Source organism: Chiloscyllium plagiosum, unplaced genomic scaffold (genome assembly GCF_037043375.1).
Source record: "Chiloscyllium plagiosum isolate Xiang-an unplaced genomic scaffold, Cpla_swu_hap1 HiC_scaffold_27, whole genome shotgun sequence".
In the NCBI taxonomy this organism is placed as follows: domain Eukaryota; kingdom Metazoa; phylum Chordata; class Chondrichthyes; order Orectolobiformes; family Hemiscylliidae; genus Chiloscyllium; species Chiloscyllium plagiosum.
The window spans coordinates 56,045,758-56,058,700 of record NW_028270165.1 but is presented as its reverse complement, the minus strand read 5'-3'; the positions used below and the strand labels follow the sequence as shown (position 1 = coordinate 56,058,700).

The following is a 12,943-nucleotide window of genomic DNA, read 5'->3' as shown; positions in this document are numbered from 1 at the left end:
ATGAAAGCTATGTGAAGGAAATATATAATTGCTTTTGTATTAGCTAAAATGTGCATACATGAAATGTGCCTGTAAACAATGGTGGATGTTACAGACAAACAGATAAAGGTGCTGTGAGGGGAGGGGGAGTAGGTTAAGCTAGATATGCTCGTACAGTTATAACCATCTGTTTCCTGCTTCTGCAAAAACAAAAAAACACACACAATCAAGGAGGTCAGAAGGCTCAGTGTCGGCGAAAAATGGGAGGAAATGTTGCTTTCGCAAACAAGGAAGCAGCTGGCAGTGAAAGAGGATATACGCTAACACTTTGTTCACGCACAAGGCCGGATAAGGCAAGAAATAGACAAGAGTAATGGGCGCCACCGGGAAAGAATGGAGGGACAAACCGATCTTTTGCGGGTCAGCTTGGAACATCAGGACAGGGGGGAATGGGAATGAGGGAAAGAAGCTGAATGTGCTGGAGGAAGAACAGAGGATGCAAAACCGGCTTGAAGTTGCAATGAGGAATATTGCATGTGCTGTACTTGTACCTGTTGCAGTTACTGGTGGGAATCGGGTGCATTTTAAACATCAAAACAGAAAAGATATCCAGCCCTCCCCCTTCCCAATCTCCATCCTTCAGTTCCTCCTCACCCGGCTAACTAAGACACATACCTGAGTTTGCGGAGTCTGCTCCCTCCCTGCATTCGCTCCAGTTGCTACAAGTGACCAATTTCCCCTCCTCCCATCTCTGTCTCCCTCCCGGGATGAAGAGTCGTCCTGAGGGCGGGAGATTCACTTTGAAACTGACAGGGCCACTTCCGCGTTGTGACGTCAATAAAGGACCGAGGGGCGGAACGAGTCCAACAGCGGGACGCCGCATTGCGCATGCGCTGCCCCTGCAGCAGACAGAGAGGAGAACACACTTTCCAAAACCCCTCCCTTCAGAGAATCCCCACAGTGTGGAAGCAGGCCACTCGGCCTCACCGACCCTCCCAAGGGTCACCCACCCACACCCATTCCCCTGCCCCCATTGCTCTTCATTTATCCCTGAGTCATGCACCTTACCTGCATATTATGCCTAATTTAGCATGGGTAAAAACAATGACTGCAGATGCTGGAAAGCAGATTTTGGATTAGTGGTGCTGGAAGAGCACAGCAGTTCAGGCAACATCCGAGGAGCAGCAAAATCGACGTTTCGGGCAAAAGCCCAACATCAGGAATAAAGCATAGCCAATCCACCCTAACCTGCACATCCCTGGGCATTATGGGTAATTTAGCATTTCCAATCCACCCTCACCTGCACATCCCTGGGCACTATGGGTAATTTAGCATCGCCAGTCCACCCTAACCTGCACATCCTTGGGCACTATGGGTAATTTAGCATGGCCAATCCACCCTAACCTGCACATCCCTGGGGACTATGGGTAATTTAGCATGGCCAATCCACCCTCACCTGTACATCCCTAGGCACCATGGGTAATTTAGCACGGCCAATCCACCCTAACCTGCACATTCCTGGGCACGATGGGTATTTCAGCATGGCCAATCCACCCTAACCTGCACATCACTAGGCACTATGGGTATTTCAGCATGGCCAATCCACTTTAGATTAGAGTGGTACTGGAAAAGCACAACAGTTCAGGCAGCATCCGAGGAGCAGGAAAATCGACGCTTCGTGCAAAAGCCCTTCATCAGGATTAGAGGCAGGTTGCCTGCAGGGTGGTGAGATAACTGAGAGGGGGTGGGGTGGGGGTGGGAGAAAATAGCATAGAGTACAATGGGTAAATGGGGATGGGGTTGGAGGGGATAGGTCAGGGAAGAGGGTGGGGGAAGGTAGCAAAGAGTACGATGGGTGAATGAGGGTAGGGATTGATAGAGATAAATTTCAGGTTGTCAGTTGTACGTTGATTTTAAAGAATATAAAGGGTCTTTTAAGAAATAGTTTTAAGCAAGGAAATTACTTGTAGCTGACCACAAATAAAAGGGCAGCAGAGGCATTTTGCAATAAGCTCATAGTTTGTAGGTCTGCGTTTTGGACTATCAAGATAGTAAAGGATGATCTCAGAAGTCAGAAGGTTAGATAAGATAAGAGGAACTGGACAAATCAACAGGAAGGCTGTAATGAACAAGGACAGCCAAATAAGGCAGATTTAAAGAAAAGCAGGTGAAGTAATTAATAAGTATGATAGGCTTAGGCTTGGGTGCAGGGAATTACCAAATGAAGGAATAACGGGTGCAAGTAATCACCAAATAAAGGGATAGAATGAAATAGATACGTTAGGGTCCGGGTGTGGAGAAGGAGTACGCGGTGTCCACCAACACCCTGGAGTTGTTCAGGGAGAGGTGGGCGCCGCAGGGAGTGGAGTGCATCATTTCTCCCTCCAATTCTATTTTGATTTAGTCCCTACCCTCCCCTTCACCGTTTTGATCACACAGCACTGCCCTTTGATGTGAAGGGCAGTGTTTGTCACTGGCCACCCGGGTGTTTTCCTATCTTCCTGGTGGTGGAACTTGAATAAAGATTGGTGCACTTTGTGTCTTTCACTGTGTCTCACACCTGCGCACACACACCATGGGTGCTGGGGATAAAATAAGCACTACCGCACTTAGGTGAAGAAAAAAAAAATAAAATAGAATGAAATAGATACGTTAGGGTCTGGGTGTCCTTGGAGAAGGAGTACGCGGTGTCGACCAACACCCTGGAGTAGTTCAGGGAGAGGTGGGCGCCGCAGGGAGTGGAGTGCATCATTTCTCCCTCCAACTCTATTTTGATTTAGTCCCTACCCTCCCCCTCACTGTTTTGATCACACAGCACTGCCCTTTGATGTGAAGGGCAGTGTTTGTCACTGGCCACTCGGGTGTTTTCCTATCTTCCTGGTGGTGGAAATTGAATAAAGATTTGTGCACTTTGTGTCTTTCACTGTGTCTCACACCTGCACACACACACCATGGGAAAAAAAAGAATGAAATAGACACTTATGATAGGTTTATTGCTCAGTGTAGGGTGTTGAGAGAGCCCTCAGAAAAGTATAAAAAGCTCTGTATTTTACTGTCGGGTATGTCTCTCTTCATACAGCCACCCATCTTGCAAGATGTTCGAATAAATGTGCTGCTTCAGAACTCTTTGACTCGGACTGAAAATTATTGATTAAATTGATTTGTTTCTCACAGCACTATTTAGCATGGCCAATCCACCCTAACATGCACATCCCTGGGCACTATGGGTAATTCAACATGGCCAATCCACTTTTGATTGGAGTGGTGCTGGAAAAGCACAGCAGTTCAGGCAGCATCCGAGGAGCAGGAAAATCGACGTTTCGGGCAAAAGCCCTTTATCAGGAATAGAGCCTGCAGGGTGGAGAGATAAATGAGAGGAGGGTGGGGGTGGGGAGAAAGTAGCATAGAGTACAATAGGTGAATGGGGGTGGGGATGGAGGGGATAGGTCAGAGAGGAGGGTGGGGGAAGGTAGCAAAGAGTACAATGGGTGAATGGGGGTGGGAACGAAGGTGATAGGTCAGACAGGAGGGTGGAGTGGCCTGTTCGGATCCAAACTCTGCTTGCTTAAAGGTGGTCCGGAGTCCGTGTAGGATGAGTTGGTTACGGAGGCAGGCACTGAGGAAGCAAATGTGGCTATGGTAGCGAGTCTGTTTCAGGACATGATTGAAGAGCTTCAGGGCAGAGGAAATGACCTGGGAGTTGCAGTGGGAGAGGGATTCCTTGAGATTCTTGTAGAGAGAGGAGGAAAACTTCTTCAAGGCAGGCATCCTTGCAAGAGGATTCACTGTAGGGTTAAAATCAACTAGGTAAAAACAAGGACTGCAGATACTAGAAACCAGATTCTAGAATCACAACTCCAGGTTGTAGTCCAACAGGCTTCTTTGGAAGCAGTAACTTTTGGAGTGCTGTCTCTTCATCAGGTGGTTGTGGAGGATAAGATCCTAAGACACAATTTAGAGCAAAACATTCCAGTGTCCTGCCACTGAAATGGTATATTGAACAAACCTGGATTGTTAAGTCTTCCACCTTTTCAAATAGGTTGCAGGTCTCATTACAATGTAAATCCCAGAATTTCTTGTTGTCACCTTCTCGAGATAACAAGGTTTTATAGCAAAAGCTCACATCTCAGCTCAGACAATGCATTAAAGGTGTGAGGTCAGAGTCTGCCTGTATCCTAATCTTGAGTCAGACTGGTCCTGTTTCCAAAGTCGAATTTACCAACTATTACATGTATTGACTGCCTGCAGTTCTTTCCTTAAAAAAATGCACATAGAATGTATCTGCAAATATACATCTACCTCCCCCCCCCCCCCCCCCCCCCACACACACACACACACACATACGCACAAGTTTGTTGGGTGAATTCGTACTTGCAGAATTATGTCTTACTTTGCTCAAAAACTGCATGAATCCATGTAAGATTCTGTAAATCGGTTTAACCATTGTGGCACAGACAGTCTCACACAGGGAAACTCACACCTTCAGTACATTATCTGGGCTGACGCGACACCAATTGGTAAAGTTCACTTGAGGATTTAACTATTTTAAAAGGTTTTCTGATTTACATTTGAAAGAACTGAAACTATCATGGTCATTCAAACAGATGAGAGACTTAAACAATCCAGGTCTTTTTCAATATATAGTTTCAGTTACATCACACTATAAACTGTTGCTATAAATTCTGTGTCTTACAATTTTATATTCCACAATCCCCTGTTGAAGGAGCTGCACTCCGAAAGCTAATGCTTCCAATTAAACTTGTTGGACAGAATTTCTCAAGTAGGGCACCATTCGAGTCCTGGGAGACTGCTATTTCTTGTTTACTTCGTAATGAACAAACATTAAGCACGGTCGCCAATTTATTTCTCATTTTGTCTCATTTTTCTTATTTTATTCCCTGCGATGATGTGGGAGAATTGTTAGATTTGGGTCAGCCATTTGATCACATATTAAAGCCTGGAAACCATTTTGAATCTCAGCTTCGTGCCTGCTTGCTAAAGCTCATGTTTCCCAGGCTCAGCGGAGACGGTTGGCCTTGCAGCTGTACTGCTTCCTGATAAACAAATTCTTTCCTGACATGGGGCTTTATTTCCATCCCCCACAGTTGGCGAGTCAGGCAGGAGATATCCTGGTCCTGCCAGGTCACCGGCCGATATCCTTTGAGAGATGAAATATAGAGGGTGGTTGCTGCTTTTGTTGGGTCCAAAATAAAGGGGAAAGCTGGCCAGGGACAAAATGGCTGTTAGAAATATTGATACAATTCTCCTTCTCAGCCACAAGATACTAGTGAGAGAACTCAACAGGGTCCTAGCGTCTGGACGTAATGTTGCCGAGAGCACTTGTGTTTACAAAGTTAGTAATAATGAATTTGCTTACCCCAGGATTACGAGAGGTGAAACCCTACTTGATAAACCCTGGACCCACACTGAGGTGCGTGGCATGCTTCAAGGTGTCCCCCATCTGTTTGAGTGCCCAACATTAGTTTTAATTGACGAGTAGTAATCTGAAGTATAATTGCTCGCTTCAGGACGTCCAGACTTGAATGAATTTGGCACACAGGACACATTGGGAAACTATTAACTGAGACATGTAGAAAGTTGAAGAGTGTTACAGAGAGAGAGAGAGAGAGAGAGGCGCGCAGGCAGAGGGGGGCATAAGCGGGCAGAGAGAGAGAGAGAGGGGGCACAAGCAGGCAATGAGAGAGAGAGGTGCAGACAGGCAGAGAGAGAGAGAGGTGCAGGCAGGCAGAGAGAGAGAGAGAGAGGTGCAGGCAGGCAGAGAGAGAGAGAGAGAGGGGGCGCAAGCAGGCAATGAGAGAGAGAGGTGCAGGCAGGCAGAGAGAGAGAGAGAGGTGCAGGCAGGCAGAGAGAGAGAGAGAGGTGCAGGCAGGCAGAGAGAGAGAGAGAGGTGCAGGCAGGCAGAGAGAGAGAGAGAGGTGCAGGCAGGCAGAGAGAGCTTTATTCCTGATGAAGGGCTTTTGCCCGAAACGTCGATTTTGCTGCTGCTCCTCGGATGCTGCCTGAACTGCTGTGCTCTTCCAGCATCATTGATCCAGAGAGAGTGTTTGTTAACCACCTTCTTGCCTGGTCGACCTTTTTCCCTGTCTACAACTTGCTTTTATAGAATCACCTCGCGTACATTGTTATGAATATTGTCTAATAAGAGTAGATGTATTAGTAGATGAATCAAAACCATCCCAATGGCTGAAACAGCTGACACTCTTGTTGGTCAAGTGGGAAATATTTGCATCAGTTAACCAAAACTCTTTAGAGTTTACATTCATGGGTACGCCAAGCCTCAGCATTAGGACCGGGCATATTGGAGCTGAGATGGAAAGGCCCGTTCCTAGTCCTGCTGGGTTACCCGGTCAGCAGTCAGGGTCAAGGGGAGGCCGCATGGACACACACAACACAATGCAAACGAGCGCCACCTCCTGGAGGAACACCAGAAGACCCCGTCAGAGACACATCTTCAGCCTTCATCCGTGAATGACTCAGCCTGATCATTCTGCCTTTCACTGCACTATTCCTTATCTTTCTTTCACTAACTATGTTTGATTGGGCCTGATAACCTCTAGTAAACAGGAATTACAGTTTAATACTTTTTTTATGCACAGAAGGTCAACCACTCTAGCTGCTAGGTATGTGCCCATATCCCCATCCGTCCTGAACTCGTACCAAGCGAGCCCTTATGGAGTTTGAGCGACTTGAAGCTTTCTTTCCCTCTGCCTTTGGAACTGCTCGATTGGAAATCAAAGTCACCCCGCAGACAATCCTGTGCTCGGCTCAGTTCACTGTTGTGGCCCTCCCCTCCAGCGATCTCCCAGATGCCGAGATTTTCCATTCCTGATAAACCTCTGATGATGATTCCCAATCCCTGGAGCCTTCTGCCCCTGTCCTTACTGAACCCGAGGACTATCAGTCCGATCTCCAAGCACCAACCCCTGGCTCTGGGTATACTCCCCCTTTTGCTGACACCCCCAATCTCCTCTTTTTAATAAAAAAGGAGGGATTGTGGGAGAATGTGATCAAAATTGACAAAACTGCATGGAAGCCACTTTGTCACAAAGCAATGTTTGCAGTAAAATGTAGCCTGTTAACATAATGCTGTCTGAGCCCTGGCTAAGGAATTCTGTGTTGATAGCCTGACCTTGCAGCTGCAGGCTGTCTCTGCTCCTCAGGCCATTAGACTGTGCTGCTTCAGAGAATGATGGATTGGTTCTCTCTGTCCCTTAGTGGTAATTCGAGCTGAGCTGAACCTGCAGTATAAGATAACATTCAGTTTTGTAGAAATTAAGAAACGTAGGTCTGGACAATGTATGTGAACCTTACTACTGCCCCTCAGTTGCATTATTCTTGGAGAGTGGGGCTTGTGTTTTACCATAAAACTTATAACATTCTGTATTTTATTGGAATACGTCGGACTTTATTTTGAACTAAGAGGTATTCCCCAATGGCAACGAATAAAGCTAGTTAATTGCTCAAGGTCTCCTCTCCTGACTACCTTGCTTTAAATGATTTGGCACACGAGTTACTTTGTCCCACCAGTACTAATAGTTACATCGAATGGAGAGAGAATTCCTCAAGTAGGGCACTATCAGAATCCTGGGAGAGCCCTATTTCTGGTTTACTTCCTAATGAACAAACATTAAGCCTTTCTTTATTTCTGATTTTGTTTCATTTTTCTTGTTTGATTCCCTGCTGTGACTACAGTCTGTGTCTGGATGGGTGACAGGCTGAGATTGTGGGTTGGCTTTCGATTGACTGAATGTTTTATTGAAGAAGGGCTTATGCCCGAAACATCGATTCTCCTGTTCCCTGGATGCTGCCTGACCTGCTGCGCTGTTCCAGCAACACATTTTCAGCTCTGAATGTTTTCTTGTTCTGGAAGCTGTAAAAGAGGCGTGAAAGCTTCAGCAGAAGTCCAGCAAAGCTGAGAACAGACCAACATCTTACTCAGTGGGAACAGGGAGATCAGAGGACAGAGAAATCAGGCCGTGAAACCCGAGCTGACACCAGACTACCGTGTGCTCAGTGCTTTGATGAGCAGTGCCAACCCTCTGCCTTTATCTAGCTTCCCATCTGACTCCCCCCTCAATATTCAGGATCCAATCCTTGCCATCCTGAAGCCATGTGTCTGTAAGGAGTCTCAGACCATAATTATTCATTTCAATGAGTGCAGTTAATTCATTCACTTTTGTTACAATGTGGCACACGTTCAGACTCACCATGTATCATTTCAGTTTTTGTGACATTAGTATCCAGTTTTCATTGCTGGTATATTTACTCTCCTTGTCCCTTTCTATTGTTCTCTGATATTCATTTTCCACATCACTACATATTATTTTATTAAACAAATTACAAAAACAGTTTACAACAAACAGTTACATTTACAGCTGCATACAAGAGACAGCAATTTTACAAGGGAGAGGAGCAGCAAAGCCAGGCCCCAAACCCTACCATACATTTTTCAGGGACATGAGGACAAACCTCAAATCCCAGTTTCACAAAGATATAAAGAGACAACAGCAGTGACAGTTATACATTAGACAATCCTGTTACATACAAAAGTGCAGACAATACAGACCCAGCAAGCCCCCATCCCTCCCACCTTCCGACCACTCTAAGGCAGCCCGCCCCTACCCACCTTCCGGTTCTCGGTCCACCCCATGCCCCTTCCAGTTCTCGGTCCGCCCTGACACACCTTTCAACCACCTCTAGGACAGCCCGCCCCGGTACCCGCCCAGGGTGACAGCGGTCAGGACAGCCTACCCACCTTCCGGCTTCACTAACCACCCTCAGCACCTTCTGACCACCTCTGGGGCAGCCCGCCCCGGTACCTGCCCGGGGTGACAGCGCTGAGGACGGCTACCCGCCTTCTGGCTCTCGGTCTGCCCCTACGTACCATTGGGCTCTCACCCACCCTGTTGCACCTCCGAGCAGTGGGCTATCCTGGCACACCTTTCGGCCACCTCTAGGACAGCCCGTCCCCTTCCCTGGGACGACAGCGTGTAGGGTAGCCCACAAGCCTTCCGGATCTCAGCCCGCCCCTACGTGCTTTCTGGCTCTCTGCTCTGACACCTTTCGACCACCTCTAGGATAGCCCGTCCCAATTACCCCTTATCAGGATGACAGTGCTCAGAACAGCCTACCCACCGTCTAGCTCTCAGGGCGACTGGCATCAGGGTGGCCTACCCACCCTCTGGCTCCACATCACTACATTACTCACCGGTCTTGATTTGGATTGGCCATGCTAAATTGCCCACAGTGCCCAGGGATATACAGGTTAAGTGGGTTAACCATGGGAAATGCAGGGTTATAGTTCCATAGTATTAGAAGCAGGAGTAGGCCATTTGGCCCTTCCAGCCTACATTAAGATCAGGGCTGATGCATCCATTGTCTAAGCTCCTCTTCCCTGCATTGTCCCAACTACCTTTAATTCCCTGACTTAACAGAGACACTAAGCCTTGCAGTTGTACTGCTACCTGATAACCAAATTATTTCCTTGCGTGGGAATATCCTTCTCTTTGCAAGGACCTATTGTATACTTATCAGCTACTAACCAACACTATCCAGACACTGTGTCGCTGGGCAAAGTGACTTAGGTTCCTCAAATTCCTGCAATTAACAGTTTGTTAATTGTTAAATGATTGTAACCTATATAATCATACAACTCTCTGTTACTCGTCGGAGTGACTTGTGAGCTCCCAAATAGACAGTCAATAACCCAAGGTTTGTGTGTCATGATTACTTATCTAATACTTATTGGTCTACTACGAGTAAGTCACCCACAGCATAATCCACTTCCATCCCCAACATGGATCAAGACGCCATCCTTTTTTGCCAGACAAGTAAATGTGTCAAGCTCAGGAAACAAAGCCTGTCAAACATTAATAGACACAGATCGAAACCAACCTTTTCCAGAGTCTGTCCCTTCACCTCGATTGACTTTCTTTTTCCCTCAGCTCCTACAAACCAACAGCTGAACCCAAGGATGAGAAAAGAAATGGGAAAGAGGGCGAGAAAAGAGAGTGCGGTACTCCCAGATGTTAAACAGAGGAAGGAAGTTCCAGTCTGGGCTGAAGCTCAATCTTCATTCAGAGAGAGAGGAGCAACAACAACTTCAGAAGCTCATGGTCGAACTTCCGCATTCAGACAGTGGCGGGGGGACTCTGATTGGCAGGAGGACCAGGCCCCTTCTGGTCCTCCAGGATTTCCAAAAGATTGGTTTCCCCGTCCATCCGAACGACGAGGAGCGGGGCCACATTCCGAGCTCACACATGCGCACTATGAACACTGCTCACGGCCCATAGAGCGGTGTCTGGATCGCATGGGATTGTGGGTCCTACAGCAGCCATTAAAGACGTGAAATCAAGAGTCCCATATGCCGTCTTAACCGTCTTTTTCTATGTGTTAATGACGGACACGTAAAGAGCTAATCTTTAATCGATTTTCGATTGCTACACTGAGTGAAACACTACAGGTGTTTAACTCTCTATTTCCAGTTCAGTGTCAGTATAACACTCTTTATCTGTCCTCAAATAAGGACCGAATCAAAGCCCGACGTCTGTTCTACCTGAAGGTTGTTTTTTTTTAGTTTGCAGTTTCCAATCCTCCGTTTCAATCATTTATTAAAAGTTACTCGTGGTACATGAGCATTGCTGGCTGGCCAGCATTTAGTTCCGCTTGAAAAGGTAATGGTGAACTGCCTTCTTCAACTGCTGTGGTCCACACGCTGTACGGTGACACATAATGTCCTTACGGAGGGTATTCCAGGATTTAGACCCAGCAACACTGAAGGAACAGCAATATATTTCCAAGTCAAGATGATGAGTGGCTTGGAGGGGTACTTGCAAGAAGTTGTGTTCCCAAGTATCTGTTGCCTGATCCTTCTAGATGGAAGTGGTTGTTGGTTTGGAAGGCATTTTCTAAGGATCTTTGGTGAATTTCAGTGTTGTGTCTTGTAGATCGTACACACTCCTGCTTCTCAACAGTGGGGCATAGGGAGTGGATGTATGTGGAGATGGTGCCAATCAATCAGGCAACTTTGTCCTGGATGGTATCAAGCTTTTTGAATGTTGTTGAAGCTGCACCCATCCAAGCTGGTGGGAGAGTAGTCCGTTATACTGCAGACTTGTGATTTGTAGAAGATGGGCAAGGTTTGGGGAGTCACAGTATGCCTGACCTGTTGTCTGCTGTTGTTGCCATTGTGTCTGTGATTAGTCTAGTTGAGTTTCTGGTCAATGGTAAACCCCAAGAATGTTGATAGTGTGGTGTTTAGTGACAGTAACACTGTTGAATATCACGGGGCAGTGGTCAGATTCTCTCTTTTGGGGATGAGTCATTGTTTGGCATTGGCATGGCATACATGTTACTTGCCACTCCTGAGCCCATTGGATATTGTTAAGATCTTGTTGCATTTCAAACTGAATTGCTTCAGTTTGTGAGGAGTTGTGAATCGTGCTGAACATTGTGCGAATATCTCCACCTCTGACCTTATGATGGAGGACGGTCATTGATGAAGATGGTTGCGCCTAAGAAGACACTACCCTATGAATTCCTGCAGAGACGTTCTGGAACTGAGATGACTGACCTCCAACAACCAAAGCCATCTCTCTATGTACCAGGTATCCCTGAACAATTCAGATACACAACGATATTTCAAAACTAATTGAAGGAATACAGATGCAACACCCCTCTTCTGGGAGTCTCCAGTGCAAGTTTTTCTGTTCGGGAAACAATCTGATAAGTGTTGACTGTCATCAACCTTTTTGATCTTGGCCACACACAGCGCCCCCTGTCCATTAGCCCCCGCCACACACAGCGCTGTCCATTTCTTCCCCGCCACTCCAGCGCCCCCTATCCATTCTCCCTCACCACTCACAGCACCCCCGTTCTTTCCTCCCACCACCCACAGCTCCCCCTGTCCATTCCCACCGCCAACCACAGCGCCCCTTGTTCATTCTCTCTCCATCCCCAGGTTCTTGCCCATTCTCCCTCTATACTCCAAACACCATGTCCATTCTCTCTCACGCAACCCTCTGTACCCCTGTCGTTTCATTCCTCAGCCCCTGTCCAGTCCATCTCCCCACCTTCTACACCCATCTATTCTCTCTCATCCCACCCTCTGTCCCATGTCCATTCTTCCAGCCCCCACCATCCATTATCTTTCTCTCGCTCCCACCACCATCTGCCACCCCACCCATTCTCTCTCCCCTGAAATACACCAGGCTCGAATTGGGGTTCAATGACAGAGTTTATTGCACAAGGAAATACCGGGGCTCCAGGGAGAGAAAGACTTTTTTTAAATTTCAAAATATACTTTATTCATAGAAATAAATCTTTGGTATTTGTACAATTTGTCATGTCGTTCATAGATATATACATTGCATGTCTTCACAATACAAAGAACAGATTGAATTAATCGAATTTACAGTTATCCTATTTACAGTTCCCTTTATTAACCATCCAGTCTCTTAGTATTTAGCTGTGGCTTCAGCAGAACCCACCTACTGAGTGGGTGCCCTGTAAAGAACAGATTTTTTTTTATTTCAAAAATATACTTTGTTCATAAAATACTTTGGTGATCTTTACAACTGGACATGCCATACATATGTAAACATTCCATTTGTCTGCATTCCGAAAACAGAGTAATCATTCCTATTTACAGGTCTGTATGATTACATTTTTAGCTGAGGCGTCAGCAGAGCCCAAATGACTGTGTGGGCCCCCTGTTCTTCTTTCGGCAGGCAGATGTTACACGGTGGTCTTTCCCCATCGCGCCTTGGCGGCAGCTGCCCCAAGCTTCAGCACATCCCTCAACACGTAGTCCTGGACCTTGCAATGTGCCAGTCTGCAACACTCAGACAGTGTCAACTCCTTCAGCTGGAAGATCAGCAGGTTTCGGACCGCCCAGAGAGCATCCTTCACCGAGTTGATGATCCTCCAAGCACAGTTGATGTTT

General features: G+C 46.8%; 1 protein-coding gene across 3 annotated transcripts in view; it reads right to left on the bottom strand.

Moving 5' to 3' along the window:
- The window catches only part of LOC148144190 (uncharacterized), a 244,929-nt gene that overhangs the window by 8,328 nt on the left and 223,658 nt on the right, over positions 1–12,943 (bottom strand). Inside the window, exon 1 of one of the 3 annotated variants that reach the window (XM_087974629.1) lies at positions 1,048–1,148. The exons of 1 other annotated variant lie outside the window; for it this stretch is intronic. The gene's annotated coding sequence lies outside the window, so the exon portion shown is untranslated. Of the gene's footprint in view, positions 1–654; positions 773–1,047; positions 1,149–12,943 lie in introns of those variants that run through there. One more of the 3 variants, XM_087974628.1, reaches the window with a different exon arrangement.